Here is a 25,462-nt window from a genome sequence, read left to right on the forward strand (position 1 = left end):
TTGGACACACATGTCTGTTTGCCAATTAGAAGATCTGACTCATCTGGGTCATGTGATAATTCTGTTTAATTTTTTGATGAACTGCTGTACTGTTTTCCACAGAGGCTATCCTATTCATTTTACATTGCCACCAACAGTAGACAGGGTTCCAATTGCTCTATATCCTCACAAACACTTGTTATTTTCTGGTTTTATGATAGTAGCTATCCTGTATGAGCGGGGGAAAGCTGGCATTTTGGAAAAAATTAATGGAGGAGAAAGAAACAGATAAAACCTTGTTATTCAGCTATAAAATTGCCACTAACAAATTTTTTTGTATAACTACAGATTGCTTGTATAAGCAAGATAGATTTGGATAGAAGGGATTTCCATTTTAAAATTCAAATTAGCAATTTCATACTCAGTCTGTTTTTTAATAAAATTAACTATATAAAATTTATTTTGAGAGAAGATAATTTAGTATCATACTATATCAACTACACATATTTCTAGAGTAGTCAATATAAGTCTTATAAAGTATATTTAAAAATCTCACATTTATGCCTTCGTGGATGCTCCTAGGTAGATATCAATTACTTTATCAATTAGCCAGTTGTCTTTATATTGGTATTTAACAGGGAAAGAATAGGCGGAAGCTAGACGCATTAAAATAACGTATTCTTTTTCAGCAAGAAATTCTTCAATTAAAAAAAAAGTTTACATTGATACTTAGTTATAACAATACCTATCCCTCAGTGTTTCCTCTAGCACAGCAATACTATTTTGTTTTATTCACCGAACTGCAAAAATAGGTATAGCATAAAGTCAAGCACATGGACTGAACTGATGCAGCCTGATTTCTAATTCTGATTCTGCTGCTTAATAGCAAATTATTTGCTCTCTGAAGGTGATAAATCAATTTACTCAGCTAGTTTTATTTTTTAATTTTATTAACTTTACCTTTACTTTTAAAGATATTAAAGTAATAGGTAACCTAAAGTTTTTAAAATATCAAAGAGTCTGAAGGCTTATAATTCAAAAACAGCAATGTTCAACCTGTGTTACCTCCCATCATTCTGCTCCACAGAGCAAATACTTTACTCGCTTAGGCGATATTCAAATATAAAATGATAACGTTTATACTGTTATTTCTTGACTCATCGTTTTAGACCGTATATATTATTGTCAAAGAAAACAAGGGCATAACTGATATATGCGATTAGTCTCCTAATGCCACACTATACCCTTTGCACCCTTACTCCACAATCACCATATAGATCTATTACTTCTTCTAGGAGTTACCAGTTGTCTCTTTTAAAACAATTAAATGATTTATTTTTAGAATATTTTTAGATTTATGGGAAAATTGCAAAGATAGTACAGAGAGGTCTATATACCCCACACCCAGTTTCCCTTATCCTATATTAGTATGGCACTTTTATTACAATTAATGAACCAATATTTATGCATTATTATTAACTAAACTTCATAACTTTATTCAAATGTCATGGGTTTTAGTTAATGCCTTTTCTTTGTTCCAGGATCCTATCCAAATCACATTACATTTAGTCATCATGTCACCTTAGGCTCCTCTGGACTGTGATAGTTTTTCAGACTTCCTTGATTTTGATGACCCTCATAGATATGAGGAATACTGATCAGATATTTCGTAGAAAGTCCCTCAATTGGGATTTATCTGATGTTTTTCTCATGTTGACTTTGACCCTCTGTCAGGTTTCACTACATACGGTTACTCTCCCATTCCCTCCTCTTCTTTATATTAACAAGTCACGGTTTGGAAGTTATTCTTCTTCACCTCTTTGAAGACAAGTATCTACATAAATTATTTGGAATTCTGCATGGGAGATGTGTCTCTTTTCCCTCCATCAATTTATTTATTTAATCACTCATGTGTATCAGTATGGACTCATAGATATTTACTTTATACTTTGGGTTATAATTCAATATATTTTATTTTGTTGAATAAATTCTTTAGCATTGGTCCTTATGTCCATTTGACATACTCATGTTATCTTGGGGTTTTGTTTTGTTTTTAGCATTTCCTTAGTTTCTCTACAAGGTGTTTCAGAGCTATCATTTTTTTATTTCTTGCCCCAGATCTAGGGTCAGTCATTTCTGTAACTTTCTTTTATTGGAGGATAGTTTTAAAAACCAAGATCTGGTCCTTGGTATGCTCATTGCTTCTAGCCTCTCTCAGCTGAGAACAGAGAAATATGTGTGTATACAATTCCATGTAGGTACACATATCAGGAAACATTTCTACATGTAACCATGTATACCTATATTAAGCTAAATATGAGTTAATACTGATATCTCTAAATAGTAATGGTAATAATAATAATGTACACTGAGTGAAAGCAGAGGGGAGAAGAGACAGTACAACTGAGAAAGAGAAGAAGAAGAGAATGGTTAGGACAAAAGTAACAGATTTAATGATTTAACCCTGGTTTTTGTCTCTTTCTCTCCTCCAAAAGGCAATTTTGAAAATTTATCCATTGAGGAAGATATTTTAAATATACATAATTTAATCAAAGGATAATAAATTATAGAATGCCGATATTAGTGATAAATCAGTGCTAAAGGTTGTATATCATAAAACTAAAAGGATTTTTATTCTTTTTTTAACTTTTCTTTTTTGTATGCTACTATGTATTGAAATCCAAGGAGAGACAATAGGCTGTGAAGGGAGGAGGAGGAAGGAAGGCAGAGAGGAAGACTGAGAGATTGATCACTTCGCAGAATAATATCGCCACCTCATGGCCTTACAGCATTTCTATTAAAGAATTTTACATTTTTATATTTATGAATTAGGATGTCTTAGTCATCATGTTCTCTGTATGAAGATAGACAAAGTTTAAATAAGAGCTCTGTTCCTTATTACCTGGGTAACCTTGGGAAAGTTACTTCTCTGAATCTGAATGTTTTGATATAAACAAGAACAGCAATACCTGTCTCTTTATGAATTGTTGTGAGGATTAAATGAGATGATGTTTGTAAAGGGCCAGGCTTGGTGATTGGAGTAGAATAGAGGATTAGCAAATGTAATTTCCAGCTTGACTTGTGTATTGAATACCATTGAAAGGTCCAAGGTTTTTCACCATTTGCCTAGTATGTCTTTTGGAAGCTGAATTAATTCTAAGACCTCAAAGTTTGGGTATCATCTAGATCTAGCCAGCATATGTGCTTCAGACTTATTGTCTGCTTTGTTGAAAATAGAAATTAGACATTTGATTCATTCTTTAGTTTTACCTCATTTTAAGATTTTTTTTTGTAATAAACACTGAATTCATAGAGAGTTCGACAGTGGGATTGACTCAGTTTCTTCATCTGTAAACTTCATTGGGTTGGTGTGAGAATTAAATTAGTTAATACAACTAAATGGCTTGAAACAGTGCTAGGCACACAATAATCACATAAAAGTTTATTATTATAATTATTGTTTGCATAAGTACAGCAGCAGAATAAGGTGGTGGATATGGATATCGCTTTGGAATTAGGCTACTTAGTCATAAATTCCACCTCCACCAATTATTAGTCTTTGGATAAGTTACATAAACTTTCCGTGTCTCAGTTTCCTCATCTATAAAATGGGAATAATTATTTTCATTTTATTGTATTTTTTTATTGTGGTATTACATGAAATAATATGAAAATTTTCTTTGTAAGTACTCAGTAAATTATAGATTTGGTGGATATCTTTTTAAAATTTTATTAACTTTATTGGGTTGACATTGGTTAATAAGATTACATAAGTTTAAATGTATAATTCTATAATACATCATCTGTATGTTGCATTATGTGTTCACCCTAAGTCAGATCCCCTTCCATCATCATCTATTTGACTCCTTTTACCCACTTCTGCCTCCCCTTTCTCCCTTTCCCTCTAGTAATCACCATACTGTTGTCTGTGTCGGTAAGTTTTTTGGTTTGTTTTGCTTGTTCATTTGTTGTTTTGTTACAACATGGATGGATCTAGAGAATATCATGCTGAGCAAAGTAAATCAAACACGGAAAAACAATATGATTTTACTCATGTGGGATATAAAACAGCAACAATCGATATCTTTCTTAAAGTAAAAAAACAATTCTTACTGAAGGTTTCTTCTCTTTGGAGAGGATTTGCTTTTTTATATCAGGAATTAAAGCACATCAAGGAATTGTGTTGATGTTAGCCCCTTTGACAATCCACTTTAACAGGAGTCTCAGAATTAGCTACGCAGTATGCAGCAGCGTGCCTAAGGCACGCCAATCCTAGACTTAAGGATTCAAGAACCCTTATTATATTGGAGTTTGCCTACAGAATAACTCTGACTTTGAAATTCGGTTCTTCCATTCATTATTTGGTTAACTCTTGTTTTCGTGTCTTTTTCTTGCTCTTTGGAGATATTCATTACTTTCTTAGGAAGCTAGCACTGCATTAAAAATCATGTATTAAAAGTTAAGATTCTAGTTATTCAATAGAGTTATTCATACACAATTCTACTTGAAGTGGAAGTTAAGGCTAGCATAATTCATAAGCTCCCTTTGATATAAGTATTGCTTTTTTAAAAATCAGTTTTATTCTTGATTATGTAACTTTTAATTTACAAAAGCTTTTTTTTTTTTGGCGAACTGTATATAAATTTCTATTTCTAGATCAGTGGTTTTCACATAGTCTCTCTGTCGCATCTCCATTATAATCCTGTTGTTCTTCATTGGGGGAGAGGATGGAGGTGGAGCGCAGAGCGGGACAGTGAGCCTATGAGTGATATGCCCATTAAATGAGCATCCTTCTCTTACCTACAAATCACAGATCTGAATTATTGATCCATAGTTTGTGTTATGAATAATCATACTTTATACTGCTGATTGGAATCTCATGTGGTTTATTTTTCACTCTGCTGAATTCTAGTAAAAGGAATGACTTTTTTTCCCCCTCTGTTAAGTCATTGTGTGGGTTTATAAACGTTCAAATGTGGTTTATCACCACAGTTCTCATTGATTCAGTTTATGTTGAGGCATGCAGGTTTTGGAAAAGTCTTTTTTTTTTTTTAAGGTACTTTTTATTTTACCCTTGATGACTATAGCCTTCAGAGATAGACAAATATCGTATGAAAAGTTGCCGAATGAATTAATTCTGACTTGTAATAAGTCAGATGGACATCTTTCAAAAACAATTTTAGAATCATTATAATGTGAGCCATACAAGACAGAAGTATCTCTAACCCCAATATCCACCTTACGGAAAGTCCTTTCATCTATCTAATGGTGTACTGGTGATTTACATTATGATAACTGAAATTGTTCACTGTTAAGCATAGTCTTCTGAGGTTTTTTTTAAGATATAATTAATTGTGTTTTTACTATCAGAAAATCTAAAACTATAAACTATGGGAATTGTAATTCATTAGTAATGCCTCATTTTATATTGTTAATCGGTTACTGTTGGTAAATAATTAGATAGTATTTTAATAAACTCTTAAATTGCCTGTTAAACTGATAATGAAAGTTATTGCTAGCTATCAGAATTTAGAGTTCTTTGAATTAATATCAGAGATTCACTCATTTAAAAAGCAGAATTACTTGTTTTTAAAATATAATGCCCCATCTGTTCAATTTACATTAATACTGTCCTTATATATAAAGTGGTAGAATAAGGAGATATTTAACTTAATTTGCAAGTTACAAACATATTCACTGCTTTAATTTTTTTTTTTTTTTTGGAGTAAAGAGAGGTTTATAAGTTAATAACAAAAAGAAACTGTAATAATTGTTGCTATAAGGAATAAAAAAATTTCTTTCTTTGCTTAGCAGTTTGTTACTCCAGAAGCCTCCAGAAATTTTACTCTTGAAATTACTAATACATGTTTACCTTTCAATGCTGTCACTCATATTAAGAGCCATTATGATTTGTAAGGTTGGGTACTTCATAAAAATGTCAGCTCCTTATCTAAAGTCAACAGCTGTTTCAAGTATTCCAACTGAAAATAAATTTAATAGTGGAGATTTATCCCATAAACTTGTGGTTTATTTATTATGAAATAGATATTTGTGACTGTTGGTTAGTAAAATAGAATAAGGCAAAAAATGGTTAACCCATATGTTTTTTTGTTTTTTTTTTTACTATAAGTGTTTCAGTGTTTAAATTGTTCAAAATAGATTTTTTCCCCTGAAAATACTTTATTTTATGAAATAGTATGAACTAAAGATAAGTGAATAGATGTGAACAAGATGATTTCAGACTAGGTACTTTCAGTTACTTAGTAAAAATACAACTTTTTGTGGGTTTTGTTTTGCTTTTTAAATATAGTTTATTGAAAAACTGATCATTCAGATTGTACAATAAATAAATCCTGGAAATATCTTATTTCTGTTTACATATTGCAGTACTATTGAATTTAAACCCTATATGAAGACATGACTTGATAGCTAGAATCTCAAAATAGATATAAAAATGAAAAAATATTGAGCATCATTAACAATTATATACATTTTATCTATTTTCAGTAATAGTACTTGTTCAGCACAATGTGATTCTAGAATTTTAATAAAAGCATTTAATGAAGTATAGACATTGAAACATTCCTTTGGGTTAGATCAAAGTCCATATAACATTTAAAAAATTCTTTTTATTTTTTAGCCTCAAAAACTTGTATTTATTTATTCATTTTTTAAAAAGAGAACTATGACAAAGATATCTACACCTTGACTCCTTCTCCTCCTGCTCCATTTCTTCCTCATTCCCGGAACTGGACCCTAGTTGGGCTTGACAGACCTCTCAGATGAGGTTGCAACACTGAAGGACATGTCTTCAGTGGATGTCGTATTAAGGTCTCTTTGTCCCAAGAGATCCCGTTGTCTTTTCTGTCATAATGTTGATAGCCACACACCCTTATGGCCAAAATGTCTGCCATGACCAAGTCATTAGATATAATTTTCCCTGTTGGTGGGAAAGTCGTGGTTGATGACTGAAGCCAACGGCTGCACACCTCTGGCCCATGACAACTTCAGTATATGAGGAGACAAGAGGACTTAGGCATATATGTAGGCAGACCAAGATCAAAAAGAAACATTCCCTTACCCTCACAGACCTTGGGCATGCCAGAATTTCCCCTATGTCGTTAGCTTTCTGGGGGGTTTTGGGGGTACTAGTTGGCCCCTTGGAGAGAGGATCACCTTGGAATAACATGCTATTTAGTATCTGTGAGTGTTCAGACAGATATTTTGTTCAAAAGGATAGTCATGTCCTTTCATGGACATTATTGGAAGGTCACTAACATAACAGTCTATCATGTAATTCTTTTGTAAGCTCTTAACAGTTTCATGTTTCTTTTATAAGCATTACTAACCTATTGAGTCATTTAGTTATGGGACTTAACCAGGAACCAGGGTCTCTAACTGAGGTTTCATCGCTTAATTTTTTGTGCTATTTGCATTTGCTTTAATGTATTTCTAAAAGCCTCTTTATATTCTTGTATATGTATAATAAGGTAGATATAATAATAAATTAAAATGTCACTGTATAAAAATGCTAACAGCCAGGGGAAAGGGGGACAGTGTGATCATTTATTATATCTATGATGTTCATTTGATAAAAATTTACCAGTTATTCAGAAGAAATGCATCTTTTCCTGGTGTTGAAACATGAAGTCCCATTTGCTCTATTGGTCCTTATGGAGAAGACATTGTGATATAATAGGTTGGCTCATTAACAGGTTCTTTAAAATAGTATAACTTGAGATCTCTCTTTCATGTTATACTTAAAGGTCATATTTTGATTAAAGCAATACTTTGATTAAAGTAATATTTTGATTAAAATTCTGAAAGATATTTGGATGTTGAACACACAATACATTATACATATGACATATTATTGAATTGTACACTTGAAACCTATATAACTTGATTAACCAATGTCACCCCAATAAACTAAAAATGAAATTCTGAAAGATTTCAAATGTATTCATCCTTGTGTGCAATTTGTTTATTAAGATAAAATTTATATAACATAAAAATCACTTTGTTTAGATAGTATAAAGTTTATCCTTGGATCAAGCCTATCAGAAAGTTGTGTTTTTGGTCCATATAGTTTTGACCCATCAGAGATTTGCCTTTTCTCAACTAACAGAATATTATTATGTCACTAGTTTGCAAGGAGAGTGAAAAAAGTTTTATGAAACCCCTTCATAAGGCATTTTTGTAACTGTAGTCTATGCCATTGCCCATTTAATGCCTTTTAAAATCTCTTTGTTGACTTTCCTCGGTAGACTTTGAATCCTTCAAGAGAAGAGATCACATCACATTATTCTTAGAGTTGCAAGGGCCTAAGACAATGTCTGCTTCATGGCATGTGCTCAACAATTTTGTTGCCTGAAAGAATGAATGAATGAAGATAATTTGTTCTTTTTTTTAAAAAGACTTTTAAAGGAAATTCTATAATTTCATTCATTCATTTTCTACTTAATTAGTGCACACTATTTAGGAATTTTATTTATTTTTGTTGTGGTGGAGATCCATTTCTTTGCCCATTTTCAGTTGCGATAGGCAATATCTCATTATTCTTTGTGTTTGAGATCGAGGGAGTAGGGTGAAAAACACTATAAGCTTTGGAGTTAAACAGAGCTCGTTATGAATCGTGGCTCGGCAACATTTTAAAAATAGGTTATTGAATATGTTACTTAACCTTAGTGCCATCTCTTTATTTGTTAAATGGATACCAGGTAGTACCCACTTCATAGAGTGGTTGTGAGGTCTGAGACAATGTACGTAAAGCACTTAGCCTGACACTTATTAAGTGCTCAATAAAACAAGTTTTATTGTAGTTGATTTTCCCTTCAGGCTAAATTAGCTTAGTTTCTTTAACCAGATTGGTTAAAATGTAGTTGTCCAGCAACTCAGTAATTCTCCTTAATTTTGGTTACCTGAAGGAATGGGATAGCCTAGTGAAAATGCGTGTGGTAAATTAATAAGATCATTTAGTTAATAAAGTCTTCTGGTTACTCGGTTGAATTATTCCTTATTAATTATGGGAATTTCTTTTCTTGCTTTGAACTTTTATTATATTTACTCAGTTATTTGGCCTAGTAAAATAAATTGGCAACAAAAATGCTGTTTCTAAAATTTAAGACAACTAATATCTTAAAGATGTTATATTTGTTGTCGAAGAAGTGGTCAGAATTATTTTTTATATCAGTCTACGTTCATTTTGTGATTATGTGCACAATTTCGGCAAATTTAATTTTATTTATAGACTTTTACATCCCAGTCATGCTAAATAAAATGAATTTTGCAAGATTGTAGTTTCATTAAGTTCCAAGAATAAAGATGCTGACTTAGAAGTCAAAAGACCTGCATTCTTATTCAGATTCCCTTGGTAATTTGTTTGTGACTTTAGGCAAGTTATTTAACTTTGCTGAGTTTTATTTTCCTCATCTTTTCTTGCCTTCTTTACCTCACAGACTCATTATGATGGTGAAAATGAGAAAATATTCAGAGATGGCGAAACTGTAGAAATCTAAGATAATTATGTTTGTATAAGAAAGTGTTCTGTGATGTTATTCTTTAAGATGAGATTATAGCACATGCTAAAAGAGAAAACATCTTTTCACCTGCATTTTTATTCCAGATCAATTTTAGAAATATTCAGCAACTTTTTAATGACTTTTTATAATACCCTTTGACACAAAATCTTCAAAGTCATCATATAATGGATTATTATTCGTGTCTTCTCCCCAATATTTGCTGCCAGATTGGATTTTAGCAATATACTGCTTTTAGCTGAAGGCCCAGCTTGAGTAAATATCAAAGTTAGTAGACAGAGTTGAGGAAAGTTTCTTAAAACAACTGAACATACTAGTGTTTATCTTTTTATGTCATCCTTTTAGTGAGTCCAAGAGACTTCTGTTTCCTCAGTCATGTTGATATATATGTACGTTAACATAATTGTCCTAAATGTCTATGCCTTCTATATTCTTTCCTCTCTTGATAAATAGGGGGACTTTTCTGACCTTGGGGAATGCGTTGCAGTCTGTGTGGGAGGCTGGTTGCTGTTCAGCATTTCTTAGTGTTCCATGGAGATCAAGTAGAAGTGGAACGTTATGAACTAAATCATATCCTTAAAAATTCATGTTAAAGTTCTTAGAGTGAGATTGTATTTGGAGATAGGTACTTTACAAAGGTAATTAAGATTAAACGAGGTCATATATATGGGCCCTAATCCACTATGACTGATATCCTTATAAGAAGAGAATGAGACACCTAGGGTGCGCGTGCACAAGAGGAAAGACCACGTGAGGACAAAGGGAGGAGATGGCCATCTACAAGCCAAGGAGAGAGTCTTATGAGAATGAGACACCTGGGGTGCGCATGCACAGAGGAAAGACCACGTGAGGACAAAGGGAGGAGACGGCCATCTACAAGCCAAGGAGAGAGGCCTCTAGAGAAACCAGACCTCTTGGCCCCTTAATCTTAGACTTCTGTCCTCCAGAACTGCGAGAAAATAAATTTCTATTTGTAAGCCATCTAGTCTGTGGTATTTTGTTATGAAACCTTGGCAAACTAATACATGGAGTCTCCCAGATTTCGAGTACTAAGTGCTCCTAGTATAGGTGTCGGCCACTGGGATTGTAAGAAACATCTTTAAAAGACCCCATAATCTGCATGAAATTCAGTTCCAATTTGAATTTAGTAGTGGTTTACAGATTTTACAGCTTGTAAGTTTTTTTTTGTTTTGTTTTGTTTTGTTTTTTTAAGGTAGAACTGATGGTAAAGCTACTTACAGCATGGAAAAGACAGAGGACAGTATTTGAGATAGTCCATTTAAAAGTTTACCCTTACGTCTTTCATAGTTTGATATACTTTTCTACTTTAAAATTTTGGAGGAATTAATGCAAAGGCTTAAAACCTCTTTAAGGCACATACACAAGGTGAATTTTTCTTGTGCTTTTTCTTTGTTTTAAGCATAGCTTTCCTATCTTAGTAGTTCACACCAAGTTATTTACTGTTTTGATGTTAATATGAATGAAACAGTAATTTATGTATGATTTTGGTGAAAAAAACCTTCTCCATCCCTTAATGATTTTTAGTTGGCTTAATTTTGATTTTTAAGTATTAGTCCTACTCATATTCCTTTTCACTGGAATGGCCATTTTTACAAGTTTTCATGTATGATGCTATACAATTGTAAAAGGCTAGTGTGTGCATCATCTCATCCCATCCTCTGAAAAACCTGTTGAGATTAGCATTACTTTCTTAGTTTTCTGGGAAATTGTTCCCAGAGAAGTTAACGATCTTTTTTAGAGTCACATAGTGAATTCATGGATCCCATGTTTCCCAAGTTCCCATCCAGAGTTCTTTTTCTGTTTCTTAGGCTCAGGTAGACTAAGTCCTAAGGAATGAGAACTGCATTTGACATGTGTGTGAGAGTATGTGTGCATGTGTGTGTGTGTTTTCTCTTAAACTGTTTATAGTCCCTTTTTTTGGCTTTTCTGGTAATTTTACTGCAAGTATCTTAGTAGCAGTGATATGTGTGTTTTTTTCTTTCGTGTGTGTGCACACATGCAAGTGAACATGCATATGTGTGTGTGTGCATCGATATCAAAATACAGCTTGAAGCAATGAAAAGATTAGTTCTTATTATCTGTATGTTTAGATAGCAGGATGAGTGTAGTTTCTGGCCGAAAAAAAGATTTTATGATACCTATAGCTGTTACTTTTTATTTCAGTGGGTACCAGCATCTGTTTATAGTAGTTACAGGATGAGACTCAAAATTATCACTTGTGATCTTCAGCTTCCTAAGGTAGACAACAGTTTATGAAGGTGACGTGTTAATATTCAGATAAGTATTAAGCTTGCTTACTGTTTTTCCAGACCTAACACTGAATCCCTCTTTCACGTTTCCTAGCAACTGACTCACACGTGAAGGATGCAGAAGGCAGGCCATCAGGGACTTGCTCTACATTTCTCAAACAGCATCTGAGAAATGGTACCCAGACTCTATTGTTTCTTGTCACGGTTTCTACTAAAAGCTTGCCTTTTATGTTTATTAGCTTCTAAAAGAGGATAGTAATAAAAGATGAGCATGAAAAATTGAATAGTCATGATAAAACACCAAAATCAAATTATTGGAGATTTTCATCACTGGTAATATATTTAAATAGGCATTTCTGTTTCCGTGTATCTCGAAATGGTGGTTACTGGGATAAGGACGTGAAATCCTGCTTATATTTGAGAATTAAAATATTATAAAGTTATTCCTCTTAGATGTCTAGGTACTTGTTCATAATTGTAAAACAAGATAATGTCTTCAGTCCTTTTTTTCTTAAAGGAAAGGAAGACAATGTACCATGAATATATTACATGTATATGTATGTGCATGTAACTGTTCATACACACATCTCTGAATTTTAAACCTTTAGATTGTCAAATTGAAAAATGCTTTATGAGCTAAATGATAACTTTTATTATGTTTAAGCAAAGAAAAATAACAACAACCTAGTCTCAATTTCTCTTTATGAGAAATTGATTATACTTGATGTCAGTTTTAGAACATCGAAAATAGATACTATGATTTTGTACTTTTATGTATTATATTTTTATTGTAATTTAATCTTATCACTTAATTTTGGTGGTCTAGAATATAAAATATAATGACATCTGTTAAGACATCTCTGTTAGAAAATATTGGTTTTTGGATAACAACAATCTGAAGTGATGTCTCTTTCTTAACTGTCACTCTGCCATTTTCTGTAATTGACCCTGGGGAAAGGGATGAAAAGAAAATAAGAGTGATGGGGGCAAATGGCAAAAGAAAGCAATAGGATAATGGAAGGAAAAGTGAAGTGTGAATAAAAAAGAATTGCTGTGACCAGTGAGAGGTGGGGTGGTGGAATTTAGCCAGGCGACTGCATCTTTCTTCCTACCACCTCTACAAAAGCATTGATCTATTATTCTTCTGTCCAGTAATGAGTTTGTTTTGAGGTTAGCATCTATTGGGTGGAACTGGTGTTATCCATGGACTATCCAGAGTGAAAAAGAATAAGGGTAAAAAAACATATCATTAATCATGTGGGTCCTCAAGTGTTAGCCAAGCATCCTTTTCTCATGTGTCAAATGAAGGCATGGACTAGATCAAGTGTTTCCTAAAAGCTACTCTGTGAGTCTGTACAGATTCATTGAGAAGGTTTTCTTGACTTGCAGCCAACTTAGAAAACTAAGTATTTTATATCTGATTCACTATATGGTCTTCGAGTTCATAGGGTTCAAACATAAAAATATTTTGCTTTTCTTCACTCACTGTGCTTTTTAGAATTTCTCTTTCTCATAGGTAAGCAGAGTTATCAAATTCTGTTCCCCATTTTTTTCTATAAGTCCATTTGATTTAAAACTTCAGTTTCACAGTTTCATATCTGAATTAATCATGTTTGAGTTAAAGTCCTTCATTTCAGATGAGCTCAAAGTATCATTGTTGCCCAGCCAGATGATAACTTTTCAGGCTACTCCATTATTTTACCTTACTCTCATGCTCTTCTATTTCCCATCTACCCCTCCTGCTGCCATTATTCTCCACTTCTCTTTCCTTCCTACCAAAATAAACATAGGAGACAGATCAGCAAGTATACCTTATAAACACATGTCCAGGTCGGTGATAAGATATTCAGATCTTATCATGAGAGAATGATCTCTCTCATTCATGCAGGTACCTCCTATCTTATGGCTGATTTTCTTGATCCCTTACCTATTGACTTGAATATGAATAGCACCATTTTCTTCTCACACGTGTGTTCCCTTTAGAATATAGGCTACTGAATTGCCCCTTGGTCTACCACAATGTTAGACCCTACTCACAGCATCAGTTCAGGGCAACAAAAAAATGTACCACTCACCATGCTACTTACTGTTTTTTCACGTGTATTTGTATAAGGTTGCCCAAAGTTCTTTCTTTGGAAGTACTGCTCCTTACACTAAGGTCATATGCTTATTACTTTTTTTTTTCTTTATAAAATGGTGATGGTAGATGGTAGTTGGTTTATTTTTGTTTCTGATAGAAAAATTAAAAGCTACCAATCCCTTATACCTCACACATCCTGATTTTTTAAGCTCAAATGTTCTCGAGACATTTTTCTTCTTATGCTTAATATCTGAGTAGGGTGCATCCACTGTTACCCTGAAGCTGATTTAAAAAGGAGAAGCAACGATTATAGCAGAGATTACAGCTTTTTCCAATTCACTAACCATCAATGTGCTTCTCAGGTATCATGCTTGTCTGGCCTCCAGCCTCAGCAGTGAAAGCATCTGTGACTTGTCAGAGCTGGCCAGTGTCAGGGGTAGAGGAGAGGTAGGGAGACAGACCTTAAGTTCACAGAGCCTAGGGAGCTGACATTGCCTGAGGGGACCTGAACCGGAGGAGAGTTAAAGTGTTCCACCTGGTAGCTGACTGGACCGCTACAGAAGGCACTCTTGATAACCACCTGCAGTGGTTGGCAGGGAAGTAGCAGTAGTCGGAGTTCCTTCATTAGACATTAAAATATTATTTCACAATGTTATAAACACAGAAAAGTCTTTTGCATGATGCTAAAAGCTGTTCTTGAGATGTATAATTAAATGAACACACAGACGAATGAAATGAATTTTGAGTACGGGCAGCAAAAGGTGTGGTGCGGGGAGAGAGGGATGCTGCAATGATGGGAAAATAGAGAAGACTTGGATCTTGATTCCTAGGTTTGTAAATTTAACAAAATTGAGATTAATTTTTTTGTGTGAGAGAGCAAGCGAGGGGGATCAGAAATTTAAGCACTAATATTTTGGCTTTTACTAAAACTTTTATTTTAGAGATAGTTCACATTGCTTTAAGTTTCTCAACTGTGATCATATAATGAATAAATTAAGTATGGATGGAAGTTCCTCAAGCACAGCTGCCACTAGGGAGTGACAGAAAGCTACACAGTGTCACTTTTGCAAGGCAGGGTCACCTAGTTGTAGCCCTGGAACCAGAGTTGTAGGAATCCCTTTGCTTTCTATTGCCTTGTTTCTACTAGCACTGTATCGTCAGAGCATCCATTTTGCAGTCTTCCTTAAATGTATTTTATGCTTCAAGAATTTGTGGAGAATGTTGTGCATATGGCAATGATATTTTTAGTGCTTTCCATGATAGACAAGCTTGAGTCTTTTTTCAAGACCTAGTTTCAGTGTTATCTGTTTCATATAAATCTATCCCTGACACTCCCCATAACCAACCAGAGCAAGTCATCCATCTTTGACTATTCATTCAAAAAATATTTTTCAAATGCCTGTTATATACCAGGCACAGTTCTCGGTGCTGAAGATTTAGCAGTCAACAAAAGGAAGACTTTATAAAATTTTATTTCTAGTGGGGAGAGGTGACCAATGAATGAAACATAAGAATGACAAGTGGTGGTAAAGATTCATGAGTAATGATGATAAAAGTTAATGAGCAGTTAAAGGATGGTAAATGACAGTGGAGTTTGCACTTTTTCGTATATTTTTCTGACCTCGGAGGTCAGAAAAATGGCGTGTGTTCAAAAGGCTGAAATGAGTGAGGAAAGTGAGCCATACAGATATCTGGTCCAGTGTGGCTAAAACAGAATGACTTGGTGTTTAGGAGGTAAAGTCAGAAGAGCAGGTCATGTAGGGACTGTAAAGATTTAGGCTTCTATTCTGAGTACGAAGAGAAGCCACTGGACAGTTATGAGAAGGGGACTGACAGAGCCAGCCTGTGTTTGGAAAATCTCATTTGTCTCCTGTATTCAGAAGAGACTGTAGTGAGACACGGGTGGGATCAGGTTCCTTAAAATGGAGGATACTGGAATACAATTGTCCCTTCTTATTCTTGGGGGATACATTCTGAGACCCCCCCGTGGATACCTGAGACTGAGGATGGTACAGAACCCTATACTATATATATTATGTTTTTTCCTGTATATGCATACCTATGATAAAGTTTAATTTATAAATTAGGCATAATAAGAGATTGACAACAATAATAATAAAATAAAACAATATAACAATATACTGTACTAAAAGTTATGTGAATGTGTGTATACTCTCTTTCTCTCACTTTAGCAATTTTTATATTTTTCAGCCCAAATCTATTCCTGAACCTGTGTAACTAACCATCCCTTACTTCATGTCACTCGTTTCAGGGGATCCCTTGCTGAAGTTTTTGTGTAGGCTCAATGCATCCAGGCACAAACATGTTGCCATCAGTTGGAATGTGTTTTCTGTTCATGTCCCTTCACAAATTTAATACCTTTTCTGCCTTAACTGAGCACTTTTCATGCACTGTGGCATTCTTTTTCCTATTCACCATTTCATGGATAGAAGATTCATTCTTACTGTAGATCTTAGCAACCTTCGAATACGATTTTTTTTCTTGTTCAAGAATGTTCAGCATTTTACTTAAATGAAGCATTTTCTAGCTTCTCTTTGGCATATTCAAATTGCCAGCATCACTACTCTTGCACTTTGGGGCCATTATTAAGTAAAATAAGGGTCACTTGAACACAAGCACTGTGATACTTAAACTGCCACAGTCAATCTGATAACCAAGATTGCTACCAAGTGACTAATGGGCAGGGAACATCTACAGCCTGAAGACACTGGGCAAAGGGATTATTCACATGTGGGCGGGATGGACTGGGAAGGTATAAGGTTTCATTATGCTACCCAGAACAGTGCCCAATCTAAACCTTATGAATTGTTTATTTCTGGAATTGTCCACTTAATATTTCGGACTATGGTTGACTTCAGGTAACTGAAACGGAAGATGAGGGGGCAGGGACCACTGTAATCCAGGACAAGAAGCCAAAGTCTAGGCCAAGGTGATTGCCGTGGGGAGAGTGAGAAGTGGTAGAGTGGAGAGTTAACATTAGTCACTGATATACCAGAAATGGGGTGTAAGAAATAGAGGAATTAAAATGACCTGAAGGTTTTGGCTTGAGCATTTTAAATGATAGGGTAGCTATTAACAGAGAGACTGTAGAAAAAGCAGGTAGTTATTATTTGGGGAAGTGAAGTTAGAAGTTTGCTTTGGACATGCTTAGTTTGAGATGCCTTTAGATACCCAAGTGAAGAAATTGAGCAGACAGTTGGATGAGCAAAGCTTTGGCTCAGGAGACATGAATTTGGGAATCAGTGGTGTATAGATAGTATTTGAGACAACGATATGTATACATGTCTCAATCATAGCACTTAATTATTTTGTCATTGTTTGTTGCTATATCTTTCTAGGTTAAGGTCCTTGAGGGAGAAGACTGCGTCTTATTTGACATTTTAATATTTCATTCATGGCAGCCTGGCCATGGTGTGAAGCTGTAGGTTTTTTTTTTTCTTTGTGGGTATGAAAAACTGGGTTTTACTTAGTACTTTACAGAGAAAGCCATTTTTCTTGAAAAGAAAAGGTTATAGTTTAAAAGCTGCAAAAGGGTGAAATCAAGTTGTTAAATTTACAGTTTATGGTCAAAGCTTAAGATTTCATCTTCTCTACTTATTTATGTCTTGCTCTCAATTGCAGTTACCCTTGCATTTCTAAGAAATATATGCCTTTGGATAGCCCCACTCAGTACAATCATAATCCAGGTGTAAGTGGCAGCTTTAATCAAAATAAATGCCCTGGAGGAAATAAACCTCATGCAAACTTAGATCTATAGCTTGTTGGCAAGCACCATAGATACACTAGATTTATGCTGTTTAAAACATATTCGGCTTGATCATTGTGACCCAAAGTGTGGCTCACAGACAGGTGCCTGTGTGTAAATCACCCCCCCCAACACACACATACACACAATTTTGGTCTGCTGCATGTTAAATACAGAAATTGAAAATAAGCACTTAGAAACTTTTATAGCAATGGTCAGAGTAATTTTATGTCTGTTAAATCTAATAAAAATCTTTTTGTATTTGTGTTTTTTTCTGGTAATTATTTTTAACTAAATATCAGTCTGCCACAAATTGTAAATTTAAAGAAAGATTGGTCTGTTACAAATAGTTTGAGGAGCCGTGTAATGCTTTATTAAATTAGAAGGCCCTTCACTAATTGAGGACTTAGCTAAGTCAGTAATTCTCAACTGGAGATGGTGTGGGTGAACATGTAGTCAACAGGCATAGTCAGTATCAACAGAAATGTGTGTATTTTTTTCTTTAATTATTTACTCGCATTTTCATGTCATGACATTGATAGGAGTATGATATAGTGTCTTGAAACGAGGTAAAGAATTATTCTACTACAAGGACATAAAGAATTTAGGGATTTGTTTAATTTTTTGTTGGTCAAGCTGCCTATGATCTCAAGTCTGACATTTTGAGGGGTAGATTTATAAGGTATATGGCCACTGCTGAGTTTTATAAATATTTCTTTGCAGCATCCAAACTTTAGATATATCTTTACATGTCAGTATATCATTTTATGTTTTCTTAAAAGCATTTTTCTGGTTTATACCCATTTGTGCACCAAATATAAACCTTGTTTCTTAGTTTCTGGAACATTTTTATACCTTTTATTTATCTTTTTGACACCTCAAAAGGAAGTTATCAAGAGACACATTGTGATTTAACAATCATTTTAGTCAATAGGTTAATACTTTTCTTAACCATTATTACCTCTCATGAATAATTTTATTTCATTTTATTAAATAAGCAATGGTAATAGCCCCACAAAATGCAAGTAATGGCTAACCTGGTAATTTCAGAGAAAGGCAATGAGCAGACATGAGGAGTAGAAGTAAAAGGAAGCTATGGGAATTCTGTCACATCATTTGACACAAACAGGATGAGCAATATACACAATAAAGCACTGGGAAGAGAAACACAACCATGGTTCAAGACCATGGTCACAGTCATTTGTTCTAGACTGTGAGTTTTGAAATTGTCTCTCTGATTTTTCATTTTTTGGAACATTCCAGATTATCAATGTTAACCATATATTTTTATTATAAATATTGTTTACATATAGCCCTCCCTCAAACATGTAAGTAACTTAACTATAGGTTAGTTAAGCAGGATGGTAGATTTGGTGTTCTAGTTTTGATGTTCTCACTTTTTGAGAAACTTAAAAATGATTGTCAAACTCTTCTTTCTTTGTGATTTCCCAGTGACTTCCTATATAGATTGCTTCTTCTGACTTTGTAAAGATATATTATTACAGATCTCTTCCAGTTAATGAGCACGTGAAAAACTATTTGTCTAAGGGCCGTTAATTTTGTTGCTTACAAAGCCATAAAGATGTTGACAAATATCTCTCAATCCCTATAGAATAGTCTTGAGTTTAGTCATCAAGGACATTAGCCCCTTAAAAAATTAACTGAAACTATTGGCTACCTTTTATGAAACGTTATTAAAGAAATAGTTTTGATTAAAAAATAATCACTTTAAAAACTAACGCTAGTCACTGAATGATAATAATCCAGAATTTCTGCATTAAAACTTCATAATTAGTGGTAGTCGTGATTTTGTATAATTTATTTCCTCTATATAATATATAGCATACTGTATCCTAGTTTTAGTACCAGGGAGTTACATTTAAATTGGGTAGAAACAAACATTAAATGGAATATGTACATATTTCTGTGTCCTTTCCCTTTATTCAATCCCCTGCTTATAAAAGATTACATTTATTATTGCTCTATTATCCTATTTTGTAAATAGTTTATTAATGATAGACTGTGACTCTAAAACTTTTTAACCAATCAGAAGAATTTACCTATTTTCTTACTTGGCAGAGATGAACTGTATTTTAGTGACACTGCCATTTGTTGCTCAGAAGAGTTCTATTTTCTTCAAATTGACTTGAGAACTAGTTCTTGAGTCAGAAAACAATATTTCATTCACTTACTTAACTAAAATTTATTGCATTCTTACTTGTATCCATTCTCTCTAGATGTACTATGGTGACATAAAGCACATGGTTACTGAGCTCATAGAGCTTACAACGTAGTAAGGGAGACAACTTTAATAAAAGCACCACATTAAATACTTTTAATAGTGGTAATAAGACCTCTAAAGAAAAGAAGCGTGCTTATGAAAGATAATAATATAGATAGGAAATGGACAGGCATTTAAGGAAGGTTAAGGATGAGCAATTACTTGGCATAGCTTATTAATTTATAGGCATCTCTTCTTTTTCAGCTCAAATGCTTTCGTTCAACTAAATAAGCCATCTTGTCAGCAATTCTTGCTCCTGGATGACTCTTCTCCTCAAAGCCAAATCTTTTTGCCAAAGGTGAAGACTTGTGACCACTGAAGATATTCAAGGTGTGCCAGTGGTTCTAAAGGTGGTTCTAAAAGACTCACAGAAATATTTTGAGCTATAGCATCATCACTGAAATAATTTTATAATCTCCTTCCCAAAGTAACTTTGAAAGAAACAGGTTTATAAGTTTTGATGCGTTTCTTCAGAAATCAGCTACGTTACTGTAAAAGCATTCTTAATGTAATGAGAACAGAAAAAGGCTATAGTTTTTAGAGTGTCCTGGTCTGTGGCTTTTTTCTTTTTCCCCTAGAGAAAGTTGAAGACTGACAAAAAGTAATCCCTATAATTGTGAATGAAGCCTCTTTGGCTCAATTGCTTATTTAATGTCTTTAAAAAATTAGAGAAACAACTTGATATGTAGAAATATTAAGGATTTTTTGGACTTTGAAGTGATATAAGCCTTGACCTTAGCACTTACAAATTCTTTGATATTTGAAAAGTTACATAGCCTCTCTGAGCCTTTGTTTTCTAATCTGCCAAATGGGATAAGTGCTATAAATCTCTGAAGTGTTGGTGCAGATTGATTTACATAGAACTCGAATCTAGTAGGTATAAAATAGATATTAGCTTATGCCAACCTCCCTCTCTTCAGTGCCTTTATCCCCTACTTTTATCACAATTGTCAAACCTAATGAAGTCCAGTCATTAGCTTAAAATGCATATACTGTTTTTATGCTTTCCTTTATGATTTTTTTTAATTTAATTTTTAGAAAAGCATGTTAGTATATTACATGAGACAACAGTGATAGGGTTAGGGGTAGAGGAAGACAACATAAGTTTTTCCAGAAGTAGATTTCATTCTTCATCCAACAGTAAGGCCAGGAAGCTTCACGAGATGTAAGGTCTGTGAAAGTGGGCATTTTGGTTTTGGTGACTGGAAAGTATACAATGAAAGGTCTCCTATAAAATACTTGATAAGGTAAGTCAGTTTGGTCCTTTACACTCAAATGGTATATTTCTCATTAAAGGTTAAAACATTGCTATAAGTAAGAAACACCAGAAATAATATTTATGAAAACTAATTATTATAACTTGAAGTGAATTATAGAACTAATGTATTATAGTCTACTTCAGCTAGAATCTCTCCTGTTCTCAACTCTCAGCTCATTAATTCACCCTTTATGGCTCTTATTGTTGTCAGCTGTGCCATCTGCGGCGTAACTTCCTTGAAGTCAAGGACCTTGTCTAATTTATTTTTGAGCCTACCGGTTAGTACACAGTCCTGGTGATGATGATAAATTGCATTTGATGGTAACTAGAAAGAATGTGCTTCGGTGCTGTCATGACAGGTACCTGAGATGATTGTTTAAGGGAGCAGTTATTTAAAAGTCTATTTTCAGACCTTAATAAGAGAAGACAAACCCCTGAGCAAGGCCTATGACAACAGTGCCTTTTCTGTGATTTACATTTCTGAATGGTGGTGTCATTGTTTCGATGTGTGAGTCGTTATATTTTGGACACTTTGCTGAAAAGGTATTGTTCCTAGTCTACTGTTAGTACACAGAATTATTTATAGTGTTTAAATTTAAGAATATAATTTGTCATTTATTTATGACAAGATTTATAAGCAAATATACATTATTCAACATTTATACACTTTGACTCTTTAGAGTTGCTCTATCCATTTGTGGCACAGGTAAACAGAAAGGGAAATAAAAACAGTTGCATTTATTAAAGAGCTACATCTGTTCTGTGCATGGGTTGTTTGAAGTTCAGAAAGCTAGTCTGATCAAATAAATCTTCATCCAGACATGTGGCTTACTTACTTGAATAGTTATAACTTATTTTCAGATTCTCCCTGGAAAACCTTACATTTAACTGCAGTCTCTAAACTGTTTTATCTGCCAAGGGTAGGCTGGGAGTACGAAGCTTCAATTAAAATTAATGGGACTTGTCATGGGGGAATTTAGAAAATTTCCACTACCTTTCAGTGGCACAAATATAGTAAAAATGTAGACATTGTCCAAGTACTCACTTGAATAAAGACTATTACATGTACTTATTTTTGTACAGGAATTCAAAAATGCAAATAGATTGCCTTTAAAAGGATTTATGTTGTTAAAACTATTGTGTGTTTAATATTAGGGAATACAAAGTTTTTTCAGTTTCTTCTTTGGGCATTATTTTCTTTCTATTCCATAGCAAATTAACAAAATAAAGTGTAAGCCAGGTGGAAGGGAATGATTTTTTTTTTCTCTCCCTCAATTTTCTAAAATTAGTATTTAACAGAAAGTATGCAGTTCGCCTAAATGAAATTTGCTCTCAAAATTTGTTAAATGTCTGTCTACACTGGACGTATTTGTAAAAATCACCATAGTGAGTAGCAGTTCAGCCCTTTTCCAGGCATTGCAAAAACATTTGGCGATGTGACATAAAAGAAAAATTTTGTACAGAAAGAATATATGCTTTTTTGATACTAGTATGAGTCCTAAGATTTCTGAATGGTAAAGTAAAATTGAGCTATAATTCAGTGGTAACACATTAAAGTGCCTGAACCCAAAACATTTGATCGATTCAACATTTAGGAAATGTTGATGACAGAAATGAATTTTGCCTCTAAATTTTCTATGAAAAATTATGTTAAAGTTTACAAAGAAAAGTCATAAACGCATTATAAGGGGAGTAGGATTATTTACAAAAATTCATAATTTAGAACTTCTCAGATAGTTTTACATTTTTCTAAAATGTTACAAGTTGTTTTATATATATGTATGTGCATATGTATGTGTATGTGTGTGTGTGTGTGTGTGTGTATGTGTGTGATATATTAGTAAGTGTGAACATACCTTGTATCAGATAGTTTTACATTTTTAAAAAATGTCACAAGGTGTTATATATATATGTATGTGTATATGTATGTGTATGTGTGTGTGTGTGTGTGTGTATGTGTGTGATATACCTTAGTAAGTGTGAACATACCTTGTAAAATAATTTTGTAGTATTTATATTTAGAATCTCCATGAAGAAGTACTTCAAAAAATATTGGAAGAAAATACAGGGACTAAAGAAAAATTTTAGAAACAATATGAAGCTTTTTAAAATGTAGTCAAGTGCATATAAATGTCAGAACTCAGGACTGAGAGCTAGCAGCTGTTGAGTGCATGCTTTGTCTAGGCTGTGTGTACATATCATTGGAATGTGTCATCATCACCCTGCTTTATAGATGAGGACACTGATTACATCAGCATAATTACTAAGAACATGAGCAGAGGTCACATATGGTCTTGTGTCCTCTCTGTGCCATTCATAACTTTTTGAGAGACCTTGGACAATTTGGTGAACTAGGGTTGCAGAATAAGGGACTCTAGCGTCAAATCCGAAACTAAATCCTAGCTGTACCAGTTAGCAGTTCTGTGATCCTTACAGCAGGAGTAACACTTCATATATTCGTTAGAATTAAATGATGTGTATAAAGAAGTTAACATAATTTGTGGTGTCAAAAGTTCAGAAATAGCAAAAGTAAAACCACTGAATCATCAACATAGTAATTAGTAAAACTGTATTGTTCACACTTCAAGACAACAGTGAACCTCAAGCACTCAAACCAAAACATGGACCAAGGCTCAGGGGTATATTGTTATAAAGCAGCTTATATAGTGGGAAGGCAGTGACTTTATTCTTCATAGTGATTGATTATAATATTAGAATTTTCTTTAATGATAGAGAATTGGTCAGTGGTTATTTCATATCAACCTCAGGAAACAGTTTAAGTTTGGCTTATGATTTTCAGAGGCATAATAAGCAAGAAATGACCCAAGTCAAGTTAGTCTTGCAAAATGAGCTAACTTAAGCTTTGTTTTTATAATTAAACTGATTTTGTCTGCTCAGGGAATTTTCAAGGCTTGTCTCTCTTTTTTTGTTTTGTTTTAAACAGTGGAATATAGTAAGTGCCTAACAAATGATGTGGATGACAAGGATAATGCTGCTGGTGGGAGTGGGGTGGTAGGGCAGAGTTCATATAGAAACTCAGGCATATCTGACTCCAGAGCATATGCTTTTTCCAGTGACTGATTCTGGAAAAGATCAGAATCTTTGGAAATGTGCCTTCAATCAAAAGCAGATGTAGCTTTTGAAGCAGAATTATTCTTTCAACAAATATGTAAGGCACAGACTATTCTGGGGATAGACATTAAAGTCGAGGGCCCCAATAGAAGTTAGTCTAGTGAGGGGGGTAAAGAGTAAACAAGAAAACAAATGCATAACTTGACCTCTGATAATTATAAGTGCTATGAACAAAAAGTGTAAGTAGATAGATTTAACTGACAGATGTGAAAGAAAGAGTTGCTTATGCAGCTGGGTGAATGGAAGTTTTATTTCATGGAAAGGAGAATGCTGAAAAAGAAATGAATTCCTTGGGAATCAAGAGTACTGTTTTGTTAGTACAAATTGAGATGCCGATTATATATTCAAATGCAGGTGCAGAGTGAGAAGTTCGACAGGTGAGTCTGGAGCTCAAAGGTGAGGTTGGCATGGCAGTGTTAATTTAGGAGTCTTGAGATTGGAGGAGCTCCATGGGGAACACATGTATAGAGAGAAAATAAGAGACTTGGGCCCTGGCGCATTCCAAAGTTTGAAGCTCAGGTCTCAGAGCTGAATCCAGCCAAGGAGACTGAGCAGAGGCATCCAGTGATGTAGGAATAAAACCAGAGAAAAGTGGTTTCTGGAAACTGATGGAAGTGTTTCAGGAAGGAAGGAAGGAACAACTGTTTCCTTCGTTGCCGTTAGTTAAAGTTTGATCATTAGGTTTGCAAAATGAAAGTAATTGGAGACCTTCACAGTAACAATTTCAGTAGATTGGTAGAGATGAAGGCCTGCTTAGAATGGGGTTGAGGAGAACAGGAGGTAAGGAAGTGGAGATATGAGGTATAGATAGATGACTGTTAAGGAGATTTTCTATAAACTAGGACAGAAAAATTAGAGTCATGTATATTATTTAAAAGTTGATTTTTCAGTTTTATTTTACTATGGATGATACTACATAGACATTATATGCTGATGGGAAGGATCCAATGGATAGGGGAAACTGACATTGGGATACGGAGACGGATAATTATTACAGGAGCAATGTTCCCTACAAGCTTAAAGGGGTAGGATTCAGATCAAAAGTAAGAGGTTAGAGTTAGCCTTGTACGGGGTTGAGGGGCCAGGGGATGGCAGAGGATATGAGTCAAGACATAGGGTGATTACCATTGTGGCAGTGAGAAGATGAATTAGTTCTC

The 25,462-nt window shown here is 34.1% G+C and overlaps 1 protein-coding gene and 1 non-coding gene across 2 annotated transcripts in view; one reads left to right on the plus strand and one right to left on the minus strand.

Moving 5' to 3' along the window:
• The window catches only part of SLC2A13 (solute carrier family 2 member 13), a 305,609-nt gene that overhangs the window by 100,998 nt on the left and 179,149 nt on the right, over positions 1–25,462 (plus strand). The gene's annotated exons all lie outside the window — the stretch shown is intronic.
• Positions 7,020–7,162, minus strand: LOC112484899. The gene has a single exon (XR_003048275.1). It is a non-coding gene; the product is annotated as a small nucleolar RNA SNORA67 (small nucleolar RNA).

Source organism: Pteropus alecto, unplaced genomic scaffold, assembly GCF_000325575.1.
Source record: "Pteropus alecto unplaced genomic scaffold, ASM32557v1 scaffold778, whole genome shotgun sequence".
NCBI lineage: Eukaryota > Metazoa > Chordata > Mammalia > Chiroptera > Pteropodidae > Pteropus > Pteropus alecto.